We start from the raw sequence: 16,888 nt of genomic DNA on the forward strand, positions 1-16,888 counted from the left end.
TTTATACTTCTTTATTTCAATCGTTTTTTTAAATTTTAGGTTCAGGGGGTACATCTGCAGATTTGTCACATGGTTAAATTGTATGCCACGGAGGCGTGGTGTATGAAAGTTCCTGGTGTATGGAAGGCTACCTATCCAGTACTATGCTGACTAAAGAGTCCTGGACACACTATGTACTATGTATTCAGCATAGTACTGGATAGGCAGCCTTCCAACCCATGCCCCACTCTACCCTCCCCTGTCAAGCAGTCCCCAGTGCCTGTTGTTCTCTTCTTTGTGTTCATGTGTATTCAGTGTTTAGCTCCCAGTTACAAGTGAGAACATGCAATATTTGTTTTTCTGTTCCTGCATTAGTTGTCTTAGGATAATGGCTTCCAGCTGCATTCATGTTGCTGCAAAGGAGGAGATTTGATTCTTTGTTATGGTTGTGTGATATGAACCACATTTTCTTGATGCAGTTTACCACTGATTGGCACATAGGTTGATTCCATGTCTTTGCAATTGTGGGTAGTGCTACAATGAACACACAAGTGCATGTGTGTTTTTGGTAGGCCAATTTATTTTCCTTTGTGTATATATTCAATGGTAGGATTGCTTGGTTGAATGGTAATTCTAAGTTCTTTGAGAAATGTCCAAACTGCTTTCTATAGCTGAACTAATTTATATTTTTACCAGCAGTGTATAAGTATTCCTTTTTCTCTGCAACATTGACAGTATTTATTGCTTATTGACTTTTTAATAATAGCCATTCTGGCTGGTATAAGATGGTGCCTCATTATGGTTTTGATTTGCATTTCTGTAATGATTAGTGATGATTAGCATTTTTTCATACATTTCTTGGCTGCACGTATGTCTTCTTTTGAGAAGTGTCTATAGACAACATACAGAACGGGAGAAAATGGATGCAAACTATGCATTCAACAAAGGTTTGATATCTAGAATCTATAAAAAACTTAAATGAACAAGCAAAAAACAAAACAATTTCTTTTTTAAAAAGATGCTTGCATTTCAAAGAGATGGCTCTCAGGTCCTTGAGAAAGACAGTCCTTGGTCATAAAGCTGACAAAATGATTTTTATATATTTCAAAGAGAAGAGGAAGTAGTTATAATTAGAAATTTTCTTTTCTTTTCTAATTTTATTTCATTTTAAGTTCTGGCATATATGTTCACTACATGCAGGGTTGTTACATAGGTAAACATTTGCCATAGTAGTTCGCTGTACCGACCAACCCCTCCCCTAGGTATTAATAAGAAAAAGAGACAGAAAACCTCTTTCCTTATTTTTAACTCCACCACCAGGCTGAAGTGCTGTCAATGCACTCAGCTCACTGCAACTTCCGCCTCCCGGGTTCAAGTGATTCTCCTGCCTCAGCCTCCAGAGTAGCTGAGACTACAGGCATGCATCACCCTGCCCAGCTAATCTTTGTATTTTTAGTAGAGACAGGGTTTCATCATGTTGGCCAGGATAGTCTCGATCTCTTGACCTCGTGATCCACCCGCCTTGGCCTCCCAAAGTACTGGGATCACAGGCCTGAGCCACCACTCCTGGCTGACCTAATTTTATTTTAAATGTCAACTCTGGTTCAGCCAAAGAGGCTCTCTACTTAGATGTAAGGATGATATAAACAACTCCTTAGAAGCTGATTTTGGTTGTCTGAGAGAACATTTTTTAAAGATGAACAGCCTGAGATACAATACTCTAAAACTGTAGCACTGACCTCTAATTCCTCTTTGTTGGGCTTGGAAAAGAAGAATTCAAAGAGAGTCAATGAATTAGTGTTTCAGAATCTCCTGTAGGGATGGCAGTTTCTAATTCAATAGGCCTGTGTTGGAGCCCAATAATTTAGTTTCTGACAATTTCCTAGGTGATGCTGATGCTGCTGGTCTGGGGACCATAGTTTGAGAATTACTGCTTTATGTCAATGGTTCTTAATCTTGACTGCATATCAGGATCATTGGAAGTGCTTTTTAAAAGATACTGATGCTAGAGTGCTATACCAGACCAAAAAAAAAAAAAAAAAAAAAAAAAACCAGGATCTCTTGGAACAGAGCCCAGCCATCTGTGTTTTTTAAGTAGCACAGAGAATCAGGGTTGAGAACAACTAGTTTTAATAAAACCCTTGATAAAGAAAGCAGAGGAAAGAAGGGAAATTAGAAAGGATAGTAAGTGAACATCAGTGAACATTCTCTCTTAACATGGCAGTATAGTATGTATAGTATAGAAGGTACAGAATGGAATCAGAGCATAGTAGATTAAGATTATGTGGTTCAAGTCTCTCCTATGAAAGATGGACCAGAGAAGGACAGTGATTTGACCAAGATTTCACAGCAGATAAATAGCGGTTCTGACCTGAACCCAAATTCTCATGATTTCTAGTTCAGTGATTGTTTTCCCCCCACTAAACTTGGATTCCAGTCTGATAGCCCAGAAATATATAAAACAATAATAAGCAGACATGAAAATATAATCTGATAAATATCATACAATGGGAACAGCAACACCAAGGTGAGTCACTTAGCTCAGTCTAGCAGAGAATGGTAAAGGGAGGAGGCAGCATTAACAGTGGACTGCAAAGGACAGTTCAGAGGGAGAGAAAAGCACAAACCAAGGCAGAGAGGCTGGAATGACATGCTTTGTGAGGCATTGGAAAGCCTTTTGGAAGAGATGTATCCTAAAGAGAGAGACTGGTAGAGCTCAGATCTTAAAGGATCCAAAATCCTATAGGTAATGGGGAAGGCACTGATGCATTTTAAACAGTGGAGTATAGAATAACAACAGGGTGATATTTGCATTTTAGATAGGCCTTTTTGTCAGTGGTGAAGAAGTTTGATTTGAGGAGAGCTAGTCTGAAGGTAGGGGAAAAGTTACAGTGCTGTTGGAAGAGTTTAGGGGAGATATATTCATGGTATAAATTAGGGCAGACAAATAGGGACAGAGAAGCAGCAATGGATTTGAGAGGACTTTGGAACTGGATAACCTAAGACTTAATGATAGATAGAAGGTTGAGTATGGGGAAGGTGGATCAAGAATGATTCCCGGCTTACTGGACTGAGCAATCAGGAACAATTTTCATGACGTCAGTGGAGCAAAAGCATGCATGGAGATGATGAGTGCCATTTGAAGAACACTGAGTATTTGGTAGGTTATCCAAGTGGCAATGTCTAGTATAGGATGGGTGTGAGACTCATGTGGGAGAGACAGTCCAGAGGAAAAATTATTAATGATTCCCATTCAGAGAGGAAGTTAGAATCACAAAAGTAGCTGAGAAAAACCTGCAAGGGCAAATCAATCACAAAACTTGGGAGATGCCAACATTTCAGGGGAAGGTGGAGTCAGAGAAGCCAAATAAAGAGAATGAGAATGTGATGAAACCAAAGTACTTTACATGTGGTCGTCACCCCTCTATACTTTTCTTCTACTTTTCATCCCTGCTTTACAAAGAAACCTATATTTGGCCCCTCATTTCTGCCTCTTCCCCTTTGAAAAATAGTACAGAAAGGAAAAGGAAGACAAACCAAATAAGTCTACATAATGGTGGATGGAAGAAGTGAGTGAGAGAATAAAGAAACAGAGTCTTATATCTGAAACTGAAGAGAGAAATTTAGAGGTTGTGGTATAAGAGGCTGCAGATAAAGGAATGAGAAGTAAAAAGAGCTATTCGGGAAATAAGAATATTTTTGAAGTGAGACATCAGTTTATGCATGTGCAAAGTGATCGATCAGTTCAAACACTTTGATTCTCCCTTGTTCACTAGTATCTGGGTACTTTATCCTTGAGCCACTATACTCATTATTTTTGTTCAATTGTACATTGTTCTCATGATATGATGCTAACAAAAGAATCACTAATAAGAAGGAATTTGACTCTTATTCAAAAATATTTAGGAGACTATTTCCCATGCTTTCTTGCATGCTTCCTATAGATGTTTTTTTGTTTAATTATTTTCATTTGATAGTTTTCTAACATGTTTGTCAGTTTTCCAAAACAGAACCAATAGAATAGAATAGATGACACCAATATAAATGCAGATATTATATGATTTGGCTTCCCATACCCACCTAAATCTCATGTCAAATTATAAACCCCACATGTTGAACCAGGAGCATTGTGGGAGGTGATTGGATGATGGGGGTATTTTCTAATGCTTTAGCACCGTCCCCCTCATGCTGTCTTGTGAGTGAGTTCCCATGATATCTGCTTGCTTAAGTGTGTAGCATTTCCCCCCAACTCCCACCCTCTCTTTCACTCTCTTTCCTGCTCCATCATGGTAAGACATGCTTTCTCCTTCTTTACCTTTGGTCATGATTGTAAGTTTCCTGAGGCCTCCCAGCCATGGTTCCTATACAGCCTGCAAAACTCTTAAGTCAGTTAAACCTCTTTTCTTTATAAATAACCTAGTCTCAGGTAGTTCTTTATAGCAATATGAAAACAGACTAATAGAAGATAAGAGGAGATTTGTTATAGAAATTGGCTTATGCAGTTTGGAAAACCAGAAAGTCCCATGATCTGCCATGGAGAACCTGCGGTGAAGAACCAGGAAAGCTGGAAGTATAACCACGTCTGAATCCAAAGGCCTGAGAATCGGGGAGAGGATGCTGTAACCTCTGGTCTGAATCCAGAAGCTACAGATCCAAAGTCTGAGGACAGAGAAGTTGGATGTTTCAGCCCAAGGAGAGACAGTGAATTTGCCCTTCTTCTGCCATTTTGTTCTATTTATGGCCTTAGTAGATTGGATGACACCCACCCACATGAGGGAGGGCCATCTGCTTTACTCACTTCACCAATTCAAATGGAGAGATCTTCAGAACACCCTTATAGACACCCCAAAATAACCTTTTGCCAGGGCTAATATCCAGAATCTACAAAGAACTAAAACAGATTTACAAGAAAAACACAAATAAGCCCATTCAAAAGTGGACAAAGGATATGAACAGACACTTTACAAGGGAAGACATACATGAGGCCAACAAACATATGAAAAAATGCTCATCTTCACTGGTCATTAGAGAAATGCAAATCAAAACTACACTGAGATATCATCTCACACCAGCTAGAATGGCAATCATTAAAAAATCTGGAGACAACAGATGCTGGAGAGGATGTGGAGAAATAGAAACACTTTTACACTGCTGGTGGAAGTGTAAATTAGTTCAACCATTGTGGAAGACAGTGTGGCGATTCCTCAAGGACCTAGAGATAGAAATTCTGTTTGACCCAGCAATTCCATTACTGGGTGTATATCCAAAGGATTATAAATCGTTCTACTATAAGGACACATGCACACGAATGTTCATTGCAGCATAGTTTACAATAGTAGAGACCTGGAACCAACCGAAATGCCCATTGATGATAGACTGGACAGGGAAAATGTGGCACATATACACCATGGAATACTATGCAGTCATAAAAAACGATGTATTTGTGTCCTTTGTAGGGACATGGATGAACCTGGAAACCATCATTCTCAGCGAACTGACACAAGAACAGAAAATCAAACACCACATGTTCTCATTCATAGGTGGGTGTTGAATAATGAGAACACATGGACACAGGGAGGGTAGCATCACACACTGGGGTCTGTCAGGGGGAAATAGGGGAGGGACAGTGGGGGGTGGGGAGTTGGGGAGAGATAGCATGGGGAGAAATGCCAGATATAGGTGATGGGGAGGAAGGCAGCAAATCCCACTGCCATGTGTGTACCTATGCAACAATCTTGCATGTTCTTCACATATACCCCAAAACCTAAAATGCAGTTTAAAAAAATAAGTAAAAAAAATAAATAAATAAAAATAAGATTTTGCCAACTATCTGGGCATCCCTTAGGGCACTAAAGTTGAAACACAAAATTAACCCTCACACCTTATAAAAAATTATTATAGAAAATTATTAATAAAACCTGACATCAAGTCTCTCTTTTAATTAAAAAATTTTAAATTATATATATTTCAACAGTAAACATGATGTCTCTATATAGACTAACCTTTCTGCACACTGGCAATAAAATGTCCCCTGCTTACTCTAAACAAGGCAATAACTTGTTTAGAGAGGAAGATTTATTTAAGAATCCTCTGGAAAAGTTTTAAAGCCCATTTCCACTCTTACATTCTTACTTGAAAATTCAAAACACTCTTTTTTAGTGATTTCTAGATAAGATCAGCTTGCCTTGAAGCAGGCTTGGCAAAAGTGTGCTAAGAAAGTAGTACAATCTCTCTTAAACTAGTCTAACAGAGTAGATATTCCACTGTTAGACATCCATTCCTTAGGGTTTGGTGTTTCCCTGTTTCAAAATGTCAGACCAGTGCTACCCAAAAATTTGACCAATAGAAAAGCAGCAGAGGCAAAATGGTAGAAATGCTGACTCTCAGGTCCTGCTCTAGATCTACTGAGTCAAAACGGCTGTGAGGTAGGGCTCAAGAATCTGTTTTCCCAAGCCCTTCATGGCACTCCTGTATCTGCTGACACGTGAAGGCACTGCCCTAGGCTCCTGGGAAGGAATCGTGTTGCATACCTTTTTTTTGCCTCTACAGATCTGTTTCCTTGCATTCTCACACTTCTATGTCCTAAAAAGTTGATCTGAATTGACAATATCAGAAATATTTTGTGGGGTTTGATTAATAGAAGGTGCCCAGGGAGATGGAATAATGTGAAAAGAATGAGGTCCAGATGTTTATTTCTGTCCAAAGCCCTTCTTGCAAGGTCATCAAGAGCTGACAGCTTCTTGAACTGAAGGTCACAGCTTCTTGTCAGCCCTCTCCACACAGCTCTCTCTGACTCAGTCTTGCTCCTCTCACCTCTTCTTTAGTAGTGGCAATGACTTCATAACCCCTGCTGATAACCCCAGGAAGTAACACTGTCCTTTATTCACGATTTAACTCCAACCTACTCACAATTTGTAAATAGCCACTTTATGAGATCCTCTTCAAATCACACAGCTTAAATGTACCAGCTTTTCCATTCAGGATCCTGAGTGACAAAACCCATGTTTCCAGTGTCTTGCATAATGATTAATAAATATTTATAGAATGAATAAATGAAAGAAAAATATACTTGGAAAGGAGTAACTCTTCATGGGTATCAGTCATTAATAACTTAGTGACTTTACAAGATTTTTCAAAGATGCCAGCTAACAGGCTAATTTTAAAGTGGGATATGAAAATATGGGATATGAATTTTAATAGGCATGAGGTCCACGGCACTGTCTTTGAGAAGACTGGCCTGAAGGCAACCTCAGGGCATTAAATGGGAGGTGATTTCTCCTGGCAATGAAGCTCATCCAGTCTACTTATCTTAGTTGCAAAAATAAAACAGGTCTGCACAGTTACAAAGGAGAAAATGATGTGGCAGACAATTTAAGAATAATGACTAAAATTTCACAATTTAGCAAGGATGGTTGGTGAGAGGAGAGTATTTTGCAGCAATAAATTAAATGCTGGCTCTTACGGGCAGTGCAGAATATCCAACTGGCTCAAGCTTAAGATGTGGCAATATTAAGACAAAGATCTAGTGTTTGGAATGGAGCCAGGTCTGTATATTCACTCAACAGATATTTTGAAGGATGATTATTTTATTTTACCCAAGAAGAGATCTATAAATATTAAAGTGCTCTGTCTTAATGGCATCTGTTCGTCCTTCTTGTTAACAGATCTGTGGTACATGGCCTGGCGTTTTCCAGCATTAGAAACCATGAAGACCTGAAAGACTGGTAGTTTAGGACCTAGTGCAAAACCCACCCCAGCCCAACCCCATTACCTTATTTTATTTCCCCCAGTTCAGGCTTCCAGAACCATCTGTAAGCACTTACCATAATGTGAACAAATGCACATAGATGAACAATGAACACTGTCTGTTTAGAGTGATGATATACTGGCTGTGTATCTTCTGTATTTTTGAAATTCTTTTCTAAGGACAACTAAATTTACCAATCAGCTTATCCAAGCAGGCAATCCTGGAAAGATTTTTTTTTAAGTTTCCATCTGCCACCTAACGTTGTATATCCAGACCTGGTTCTTTTATCACTTCTTACACTCAAAGTTCTCTCAACACATCTTGATTCAACTGTTCAGATTTCTATTCTGGCCTACCACATGTCAAATCTTGCTAAGCAAATGGAGAAAAAACACTCAACATATCTCTGCCTGTCAACAGCAACATCTGTGTTCAAGTCATTAAAGACTAGAACCTGAATTTCATCCCACTGCTTACTCTCAAATCACACTCTGCAAGGAATGTATACAAGAACTTTCTCTTGTTATTATGGGTTGAGGTATGTGAGGGTTCAGAATCAGGGCTCTAAGGTTTAGCATTTTGTGCCTTGATTAGTAATAAAAGTAACTAAGCTACAGAAAATTTTTCAACAACATGATACACATCTTGCCTGAGAAAAAGCAAATTTAGCAACTCTGTCAGACACGGCATACCTTCGGCTGCAGATGAGGAAGTCTTTCAAGCATAGTCACCAGTATGAAATGCTATCTGGTTAAATTGTTTTAGCCTCAGAATAGTAGTGTCTATAACTGTGCTTAAATTTTTGTACTTCAGTCACTGCAAGGATTATCTCTACTTGAGAGCACTGAATGCCAGTAGATGATATTTCTTGAAGCAGAAAACAGTTACTAAAGCCAAAACATTCATTGTGCCCAAGAAATGACACCTGGTCCAGGCAGAAATGAGTATGTTTGAGTAGCTAGTAAATTGCAACATTTAAAAACCCATCTGAATAAAATTTGAATGAAGTAGTCATCCTTCCCACCCAAAAAGTTTGATGGAACAGTTGTTTTATATACCATTAAAAGTAAGCACCAGATTTTAAAATTTAAATAGAAAAGAAACATTGGCCATAGCTGGTTGTGTGTGAGGGTTTCATATCTTACTGCCCACATTGTACCAAGTGTCTAAATATCAGATAATTCATCACATGTCATCAGTTTCTGTTGGAAGTTCCACAATCACTTCAAACAGCAAATCAAAAACAGTTCTGATCACTTTTCCACTTACTTTCTTCACCTTTTCTTTGTTATCTCACTGAACGGTAACCTATTTACCCAGATTCCCAAAATGAAATTCTAGGTGACATTTCCCTCTTGAAACAGTTACCAGGTCTTCTTTCTATTTATATTTCAAAACCATCTTTCCTTCTCAACTGCTAATGTCTTCATTTTGTTCTTCAGAATTTCATATCTGAGTAAGCACAACATTCTTTTAATTAGTCTCCCTGACTCCAGACTGTTTATCTTTCAATTAATTCTTCATGTGTAGGTCAAAGTTTTTTTGAAAATAAAAATATGGCCCTTGGCTTAAACATCTTCCAGTAGCTCTCATATCTTTAATTGATTGCTTAAACTCCAAACTCCTATTACAGCACACACTGCTTTGTAAGCTGGCCCCAGCCTGCGGCTTCAGTCTTACGTCTTGCCACTCTCCATCTCTCATTTTACATTCAGAGTATAACGAACTACTGGAGGTTTCATGAGTAAGGCCTGGTCTCTTCGGACTTCATAAACTGGCTTAGATCTCACATGGAACCACTTTGCCCCATAAAGCACATTGGGCAATATCTGGAGACAGTTTTGATCATCAGGACTGAGAAGCGTTCTACCGACAGACAGCACAGAGCAGTGCGCAACAGCAAAGAACTGTCCAGCCCAAAATATCAATTGTTATGGGGTTGAGAAACTCTGCCCTGGTCCCTCCTCTTCCCTTTGCTGCAGACACGGTGTCCATTCTTCATCTTGCTTTTAATAATCTAACCTCCCAAGTTTTAGCTGAGCACACAGTCACTTCATTAGACTGCAGTCCCCAGCCTCCATTGCAGCCGAGTACAGGCCTGTGTGACATGAAGAGTTCAGATATCAGGGTGAGTCTGCTCTCTTTAGTAAAGCCTGCTTAGAAGGGTGACCTTTGGCTTGCATCTAGGAACCTGGATTTCAGGAGGGTTCTCACCAGTCCCCAATATGAGTGGCTCACTGTACCTAAACTGTACAAAAAATATAGCTAATGCTGAATATCTCCTTTCCTCTGAGAATGTGGAATCTGGGGATATTCTCAGGCAGAGAGGGCCTACATGACCAATCCCAATTAAAACCCTGGTACCGCATCTCTGGTGAACTCTCCTGGCAGACAGCATTTTATATTTGTCACAATTTGTTGCAGGAAGAATTAAGCATATCCTGGGTGACTCAACTGGGAAAGCACTCTCAGAAGTTTGCAGCTGGTTTTCCCTGGACTTTGCCCCTGGTGCCCTTTCCTTTTGATTATTTTCCTTTGTATCCTTTGTGGCAATAAATGTTGGCCATGAGTACAACTATGTGGAAGTCCTGTGAGTCCCTCTAATGAATCATAGAAACTGGGAAAACTCTGGGGACTCCTAACAAAACATGTGACTAAGTTCTGGTCAGTAAGAAGTGAAACAGAAGTCAACTTCTGGGTCTAATGCTTTAAATAGGAAATTGTTTGCCTCTCCTTCCTCTTTCCCCTATTCCTGTACACTGGACTGTGGATATGGTACCCACCAGCCAGCTTTAATCAGATGGAAAAGGGCCATACCCTAGAGCAGAGGTTGGCTAACTTTTTCTGTAAAGAGGCCCTACAATCTCTGTTGCAACTATTCATTTATGCCACCAAAGCAGCCATAGAGCGTACATAATGAATACTCATAGTTGTGTTCCACTAAAATTTTACTTATAAACTCAGGACGCAGGCCAGATTTTCTTGTAAGTCATAGTTTGCCAATCTGTCCTCTAGAGGACAGATAGAAGGAGTCGAAAGACAATTTTCCATGGGTCTTATTTTTCTGCCCAGCTTGTGAGCAGAGGTTCTGAATTATTCTTTTTCTTTTTTTTTTCTTTTCAAGGGCCATGATATAACAAACAGCCTTGGAAGATAATGGTAGTATCTTCCTCCAGAGCACTGGGCCAATGTGTTAAGCACTCAGGATAGTAAAAACAATGTCTTTCTCTGGGGCAAAAGTCAGGCAGACTTACTACCGATTACGAAAGATTTTATTTTCTAAGTTTAGGGTTCCTCTCTTGTAACGTAAGCCACTGCTCCTTTCAGTGTGCCCTGTGAGATTTGAGCTTCAGGTAACTGGAGCGAATGCTGATATTTTGGCTTCTACTATTGCCTTGACTAACACAGTCTGTTGTTGCTCTGACCCAGGAATCTCATACCTGTTTCCATTCATGAAACTATGACATGTGAAATCATTATCTCACAAGGAGGATAAAATCTCAGAGCCTTCATGGTCGTGACAGTAGGAACTATGTTCCTAAATGACTTAATGATGTAGAACTTCCTACGTCCTTGCACTACCTTCCTATGTTGGAATTTTTTATATAACGAAGAGATACATTTGTAACTTGTTGAGGCACTGAAGAGCAGCTTAGCCTGTACCTTAATCCTCCTCTGCTAATTCTTTTTTTTTTTTTTGAGATGGAGTTTTGCTCGTTACCCTGGCTGGAGTGCAATGGGGCGATCTCGGCTCACTGCAAGCTCTGCCTCCTGGGTTCAGGCAATTCTCCTGCCTCAGCCTCCTGAGTAGCTGGGATAGGCACGCACCACCATGCCCAGCTAATTTTTTGTATTTTCAGTAAAGATGGGGTTTCACCATTGTTGACCAGGATGGTCTCGATCTCTTGACCTCGTGATCCACCCGTCTCAGCCTCCCACCTCATCTGCTAATTCTTAATCATCCATTAGTTTCCATATTGGAGGTCGTTACCTGCTGGAAGTTTCCTATTATATAGTCCAACCACCCCCCACAACATACACACTATTCATCCAAATTCTGGGATAGCCCCCACTTCAATGTTTCCATTGCATTCTATATGTATCTTTATCAAAACAAATGCATTTTCTGAATTGTTGTCTGTCCTCTTTGTTCATTTGTAAGCTCTTGAGAGCATGGGTCATTCCTTCCACCATCTTCAAACCCATTACAGTTACTGCCATGTGGCAAGACTCGAGAGCACATGTCGATGCAGCTGATCAAGTGCATTTCACTTCCTGTGCTTCTTCACTCACACCATGGCATGCTTGGCGGTCAAATGAGTGAAGGCAACATCACTTATTCAGTCAGAACTCCACCTGTGCCATTCCCCCAGAGCCTTCCAAGCTGTAATCTACATGTTAAAAGGAGGCTCACTTTAAGGATGTACATTTTTAACTTTAGGGGTGCACATATTCTAGACCACACACTTAATTATAGACCACACATTTAACCATAGCATTTAATGCAATGGAACAGGATATATATTTAAAGGATGTTTATACCTCACTTCTAGAATCAGGTCCAGCATTTAAAAAATTTTACCCAGTGAACATTGTGTTCATTTATCACAGAACAATAATTCCTCCTGTGTCAAAATAAGGGTACCAGAAAGTTCCAGTAATTCAGGTATTATCACTTTGAAAAGAATTTTCTAATATAGCCAAAGGACAAATGACACATAATGGGACTACTTGTCTTGTTGGTGAGGGATAAACTGTTTACTCTTTGGCCAGGTTATCTGGTGTTTGTGCCTACTTCAAACATTGCTCCACTCCACATTTTCACTACTCTCTACAATGGAGTTCCATCCAAACACCTACTTATAAACTCTCCTCTGTTTTTGGAAACAGCCCCACCTCACATGTTGGAGCTCTAATTTCCTTATGCATATGGTTTCTCTTCCTTTACCCCATAACCATGCCTGGGTGTTTATCCTCTGAGGATTCATCTGAAACTTGCATGAGATAAAAGCTTCATCAGTACTGAAAGCACTTAGGTAGAGCAGAGAATTTGTTGTAGGCAGACTGTCCTAGTCCAGTAGTTCAGGCATGCTCTACAATCTGTCAACTTTCTTGTAACCAACTGGGCCATTCCCTGTAGTTCAGATTATGCATATCTCTACCCACATGAATCATTTCTGGTTCTGAACATTCCCATGGTTCCCATCATGGCTATCTTTCTTGGTATCTGCCTTCAACAGTGAGGTGGCATGAACCCCTTGGTAGGTCCAAGAAGAAATCAACAAGACCAGCCTGTTAGTGGTCTCAGGATCTCCTGAGGTTGCTGGTACATTTCCTTTGGATGTCAATTATTGGCTGCTTATTGGCCATTCATTTGAAACAGAACAATTAATAGAGTGATACCAAAACCTTCTGAAACCCAAGATGAATATGTATTGAATGTATGAATACTTTTTAGTTGGATCTTATCTGACTTGACCATTCATAAGGCAGAAAGAGTAAAGGTTATAGGAAAGCAATGTATCAGGGTCTGGGCAAATCCAAGGGTAGAAATGGATCTGATCACAAACAGACAATACCAACCATAATAATATATAATTGTTGGCCAAAAAAAAGTGTTGTGTTGTTGAAGAAGCATGTAGTGTTTTAGCTGGAGTTTATGAAAACCAGGAGTATTATCCTTGGACCCAAATGGTAGAGATTAATGGGGACTAACAGATTATTTGAATGTGTAGCAAACAGAAATCAAATTTTCTTAACACATATCATTTAAAAAATAGTATAAGATGGTAAGGCAATGTGGTTTGAAGTTAAATGATCTCCTAAACAAGACAAATATGTTACACAAACTAACAACCTGTTTAAACTTGTTGAAAGTGTCCTCTGCACTGCTGGAGTTGACGTACCCATGCTTGGTAGCACAAAACGCTTGTTCTTGCAGGCTAATTGACATTTACTAGCACTATGCTTTGGCCAAGTTAGTTGGCTCCCACAGCCTTTACTTCACTTTTTCTTGGAAAATGGCTGAAATCCAAAAATTTTCTGTAATTTAAGGACTACTAAGTTCACCTGATACTAGTCAGTAAGAAATAAGCTGTGAAATGTGCTGGGGTCCCTGGACTAATCCGGCTCTTCTGTCCAAGGCTTCTTGGATATTTACCACATTACATTTCTTTCTTCAACTGGAAGGGACAATAAACTGTCACTGAAAGAACATGGTAACACAACATTAGAACAATCTCATTTCTAAGAGATGTCTATGTTTTGTCATGACATGGGTGGGGGCAGTGGAAACATGAGATAGTCTGAAGTCTTTCTTCTATCTGGTTCTGTGTCAAGAGGATTTTATACAATTGTACTTGAATAATTTGCTATTAAAGAATAGAACTATTTTGCATGAAGATTTATCCCTTCCTGCTAACTTTTTTGGCTTCATTTCTACTTTTGCTGGAGCAGGTTTAGCAGAACACCTCACTGATCTCCTCGGGCTCTTCCTTTGCCAACCCTTCTGCTGAGCTGACCTTCCTTTTGCACATGGGAGCAAAGGGTAAACGGGCCAAGCAGATAACCAAGAAACTAAAGACGATTTACCGGCACAAAATGGAGAAACTAATACTGAGGAGAGTCCAGCCTCTGATGAAGCCAGAGAGAAAGAAGCCAACTCTGGTTAGTGTCGTATATGCCATCTTATCGGTGGTCCCTGTCTCCCTTCTTGTACAATCCAGAGTACTATTTGTATCAACTATGCAAGTTTTTAGTAGCTCTAGAAGCTTTATTGAAGAAAGAGGAAGTCCCACCTCATCTCTTTTTTTTAAAATGTAAATGTTTTTTTAAGAGGTGAAAACATTAGCTGGTTGTTTATTTTTTGGTACAACCAGAAAATAGTGTGGGCTATTGGATTATGGGAGGCCTTGACTGTCTTGAGTGTCAGCTTAGCATTCTATACATAGGGGTTAGTTCTTATATCCTCTAATACTAAGCATACTAAATGGCAATATGGACTCGCACTCCTGCATTTAATGTCTTGAACATTTTAAATTACTTCTATTTCCTTGTTGTTTTTTAGATTTGTTTCCTAAAGAAAACTGCTCCTTGGCCCGGCGTGGTGGCTCAAGCCTGTAATCCCAGCATTTTGGGAGGCAGAGGCGGGCGGATCACGAGGTCAAGAAATTGAGACCATCCTGGCCAACATGGTGAAACCCTGTCTCTACTAAAAATACAAAAATTAGCTGGGCATGGTGGCTTGCACCTGTAGTCCCAGCTACTCGGGAGGCTAAGGCAGGAGAATTGCTTGAACTCAGGAGGCAGAGGTTGCACTGAGACGAGATTGTGCCACTGCACTCCAGCCTGGCACCTGGCGACACAGTGAGACTCTGTCTCAAAAAAAAGAAAACTGCTCCTTGATCATGGCTCTCCCTGTCAGAATTGTTTACACTCTGTTATATCTTTGGTTACAATAGTCCCATTTTCCTAATAACTTTGTTAATATGTCATTTAAGATCGAAAAATGGAGTATGTAGTATATATGCTATGAAATTGTGAATTGGTGGGATGTATGAAACAGCTTATCAACATTGAAGATACTTGTACTTGATAGCCTCTTTGGGAAAATTTACCTCCAAATTTTAAGCTAGAAAGCTACTGGAATGACTGTGTAAAAAAAATTACAATTCATGGCTCTTTAGATTTTTGATATATATGTTAAGAATTGTGTACAAATTGAAATGTCTATGTACTGATCCTCAACACAAGTAATAACATCTCAATTATAAAAGAAAAAAATAGAAAACATCCAAATATCAGAGCTCCAAGGGAGAAGAGAATGTTGTAACTGACTGTTATCTCAATCATCATAGTTATAGAAGGAAAAGAAAAGTCATCTCATTCTCAAGAAGCCTGGGACCAGGTTATGTCCATAGATCTTGATCATGGACAAATATATTTTTATACTCCTCTTATGATATTGTGAGAAAATGGCAAGGTTATATAATTTTGACTTTTGAAATAATTTAAGAAAAGAAATCTCAGCCTCCAAGTAATATAATCCATTAATAGCAAAATACTAATTCACTTAATATTATTTTGGAAAGAAAATAAAGGAGGTTGTTTTGTGGAAATGCCCTTTTGACAGGTATTTGTCTCTTAGAGTTGTACTTTTTATTAACTATTATTATTATATTTCATTAACTGTTATAAAACAGTTATTTAGGGCTTGGCAAAAATGTAGTCTTCTTTGATCAGAAACCGAAATTCCCTTTAAAGCCATATTACACTCACAGCATAAATATTTCCTAAACACATGCAGTATTCTGGGAATTGTTTTAGGTATTTGGTTTGGGTGTGGGGTGGGTATAAAATACAAAGAAAACTAAGATAAAGTTCCTTCCAAAATTACGGAAATATGCTATGATAAGCTTTAAGGTACAGGTATTTTAAAGTGCTATGGAAACAGGTTAACAGAGTATTCACTTGCTGTTGTGGGAGGAGTTGGGGGTTTTAAGTTTCCTAATGGGGTAACTTCTGAACTCATCCATAAATAATGAGAAATAGCTAAAAGGGGTAACAAGCATGGGAGGACTGGATCACACCTCTCTAGATGTAAAACTCTGTGGTACCTTTTGAGAAATGCAGGTAGTGTGCTATGGCTGGAATCAAGAGTAAGTAGTAGGAAATGGTAGACAAGATCAGAATGAAGACCCAAGTTAAGAACTTTGGGCCTGAAAGCCCAAGGATTTCAAATTCAAACATTATAGGGCAAAGTTTAGCAAACTACATCCTCTGAGCCAATTCAGCCCTCAACCTGTTTTTGTAAAGTTTTATTGGAACACAGCTAAGCTCATTTGTGTGTATATTATTCTGGATGCTGTCTTGGTCACTTTCTGTTGCTATAGCTGAGTACTACAGATGGGGTGATTTATAAAGAATAGAGGTTTATTGCCACATAGTATTGTAGGCTGGTAAGTCCACAGTCAAGGGGCCACACTTCTGGTGAGAGTGTTCTTGCTGCGTCATAACATGGTAGGAGGGCAAGAGCATGCCAGCTCAAGTCTCCTTTCCTCTGTTTATAAAGTCACCAGTCCCATCATGCAGGCTCCACCCTGTGACTTTAATTAATAATAACTACCTCACAAAGGCCCTACCTCCAAATACTATCAGCATGAA

This window comes from Callithrix jacchus, chromosome 2, assembly GCF_049354715.1.
Source record: "Callithrix jacchus isolate 240 chromosome 2, calJac240_pri, whole genome shotgun sequence".
NCBI classification, from domain to species: Eukaryota; Metazoa; Chordata; class Mammalia; order Primates; family Cebidae; genus Callithrix; species Callithrix jacchus.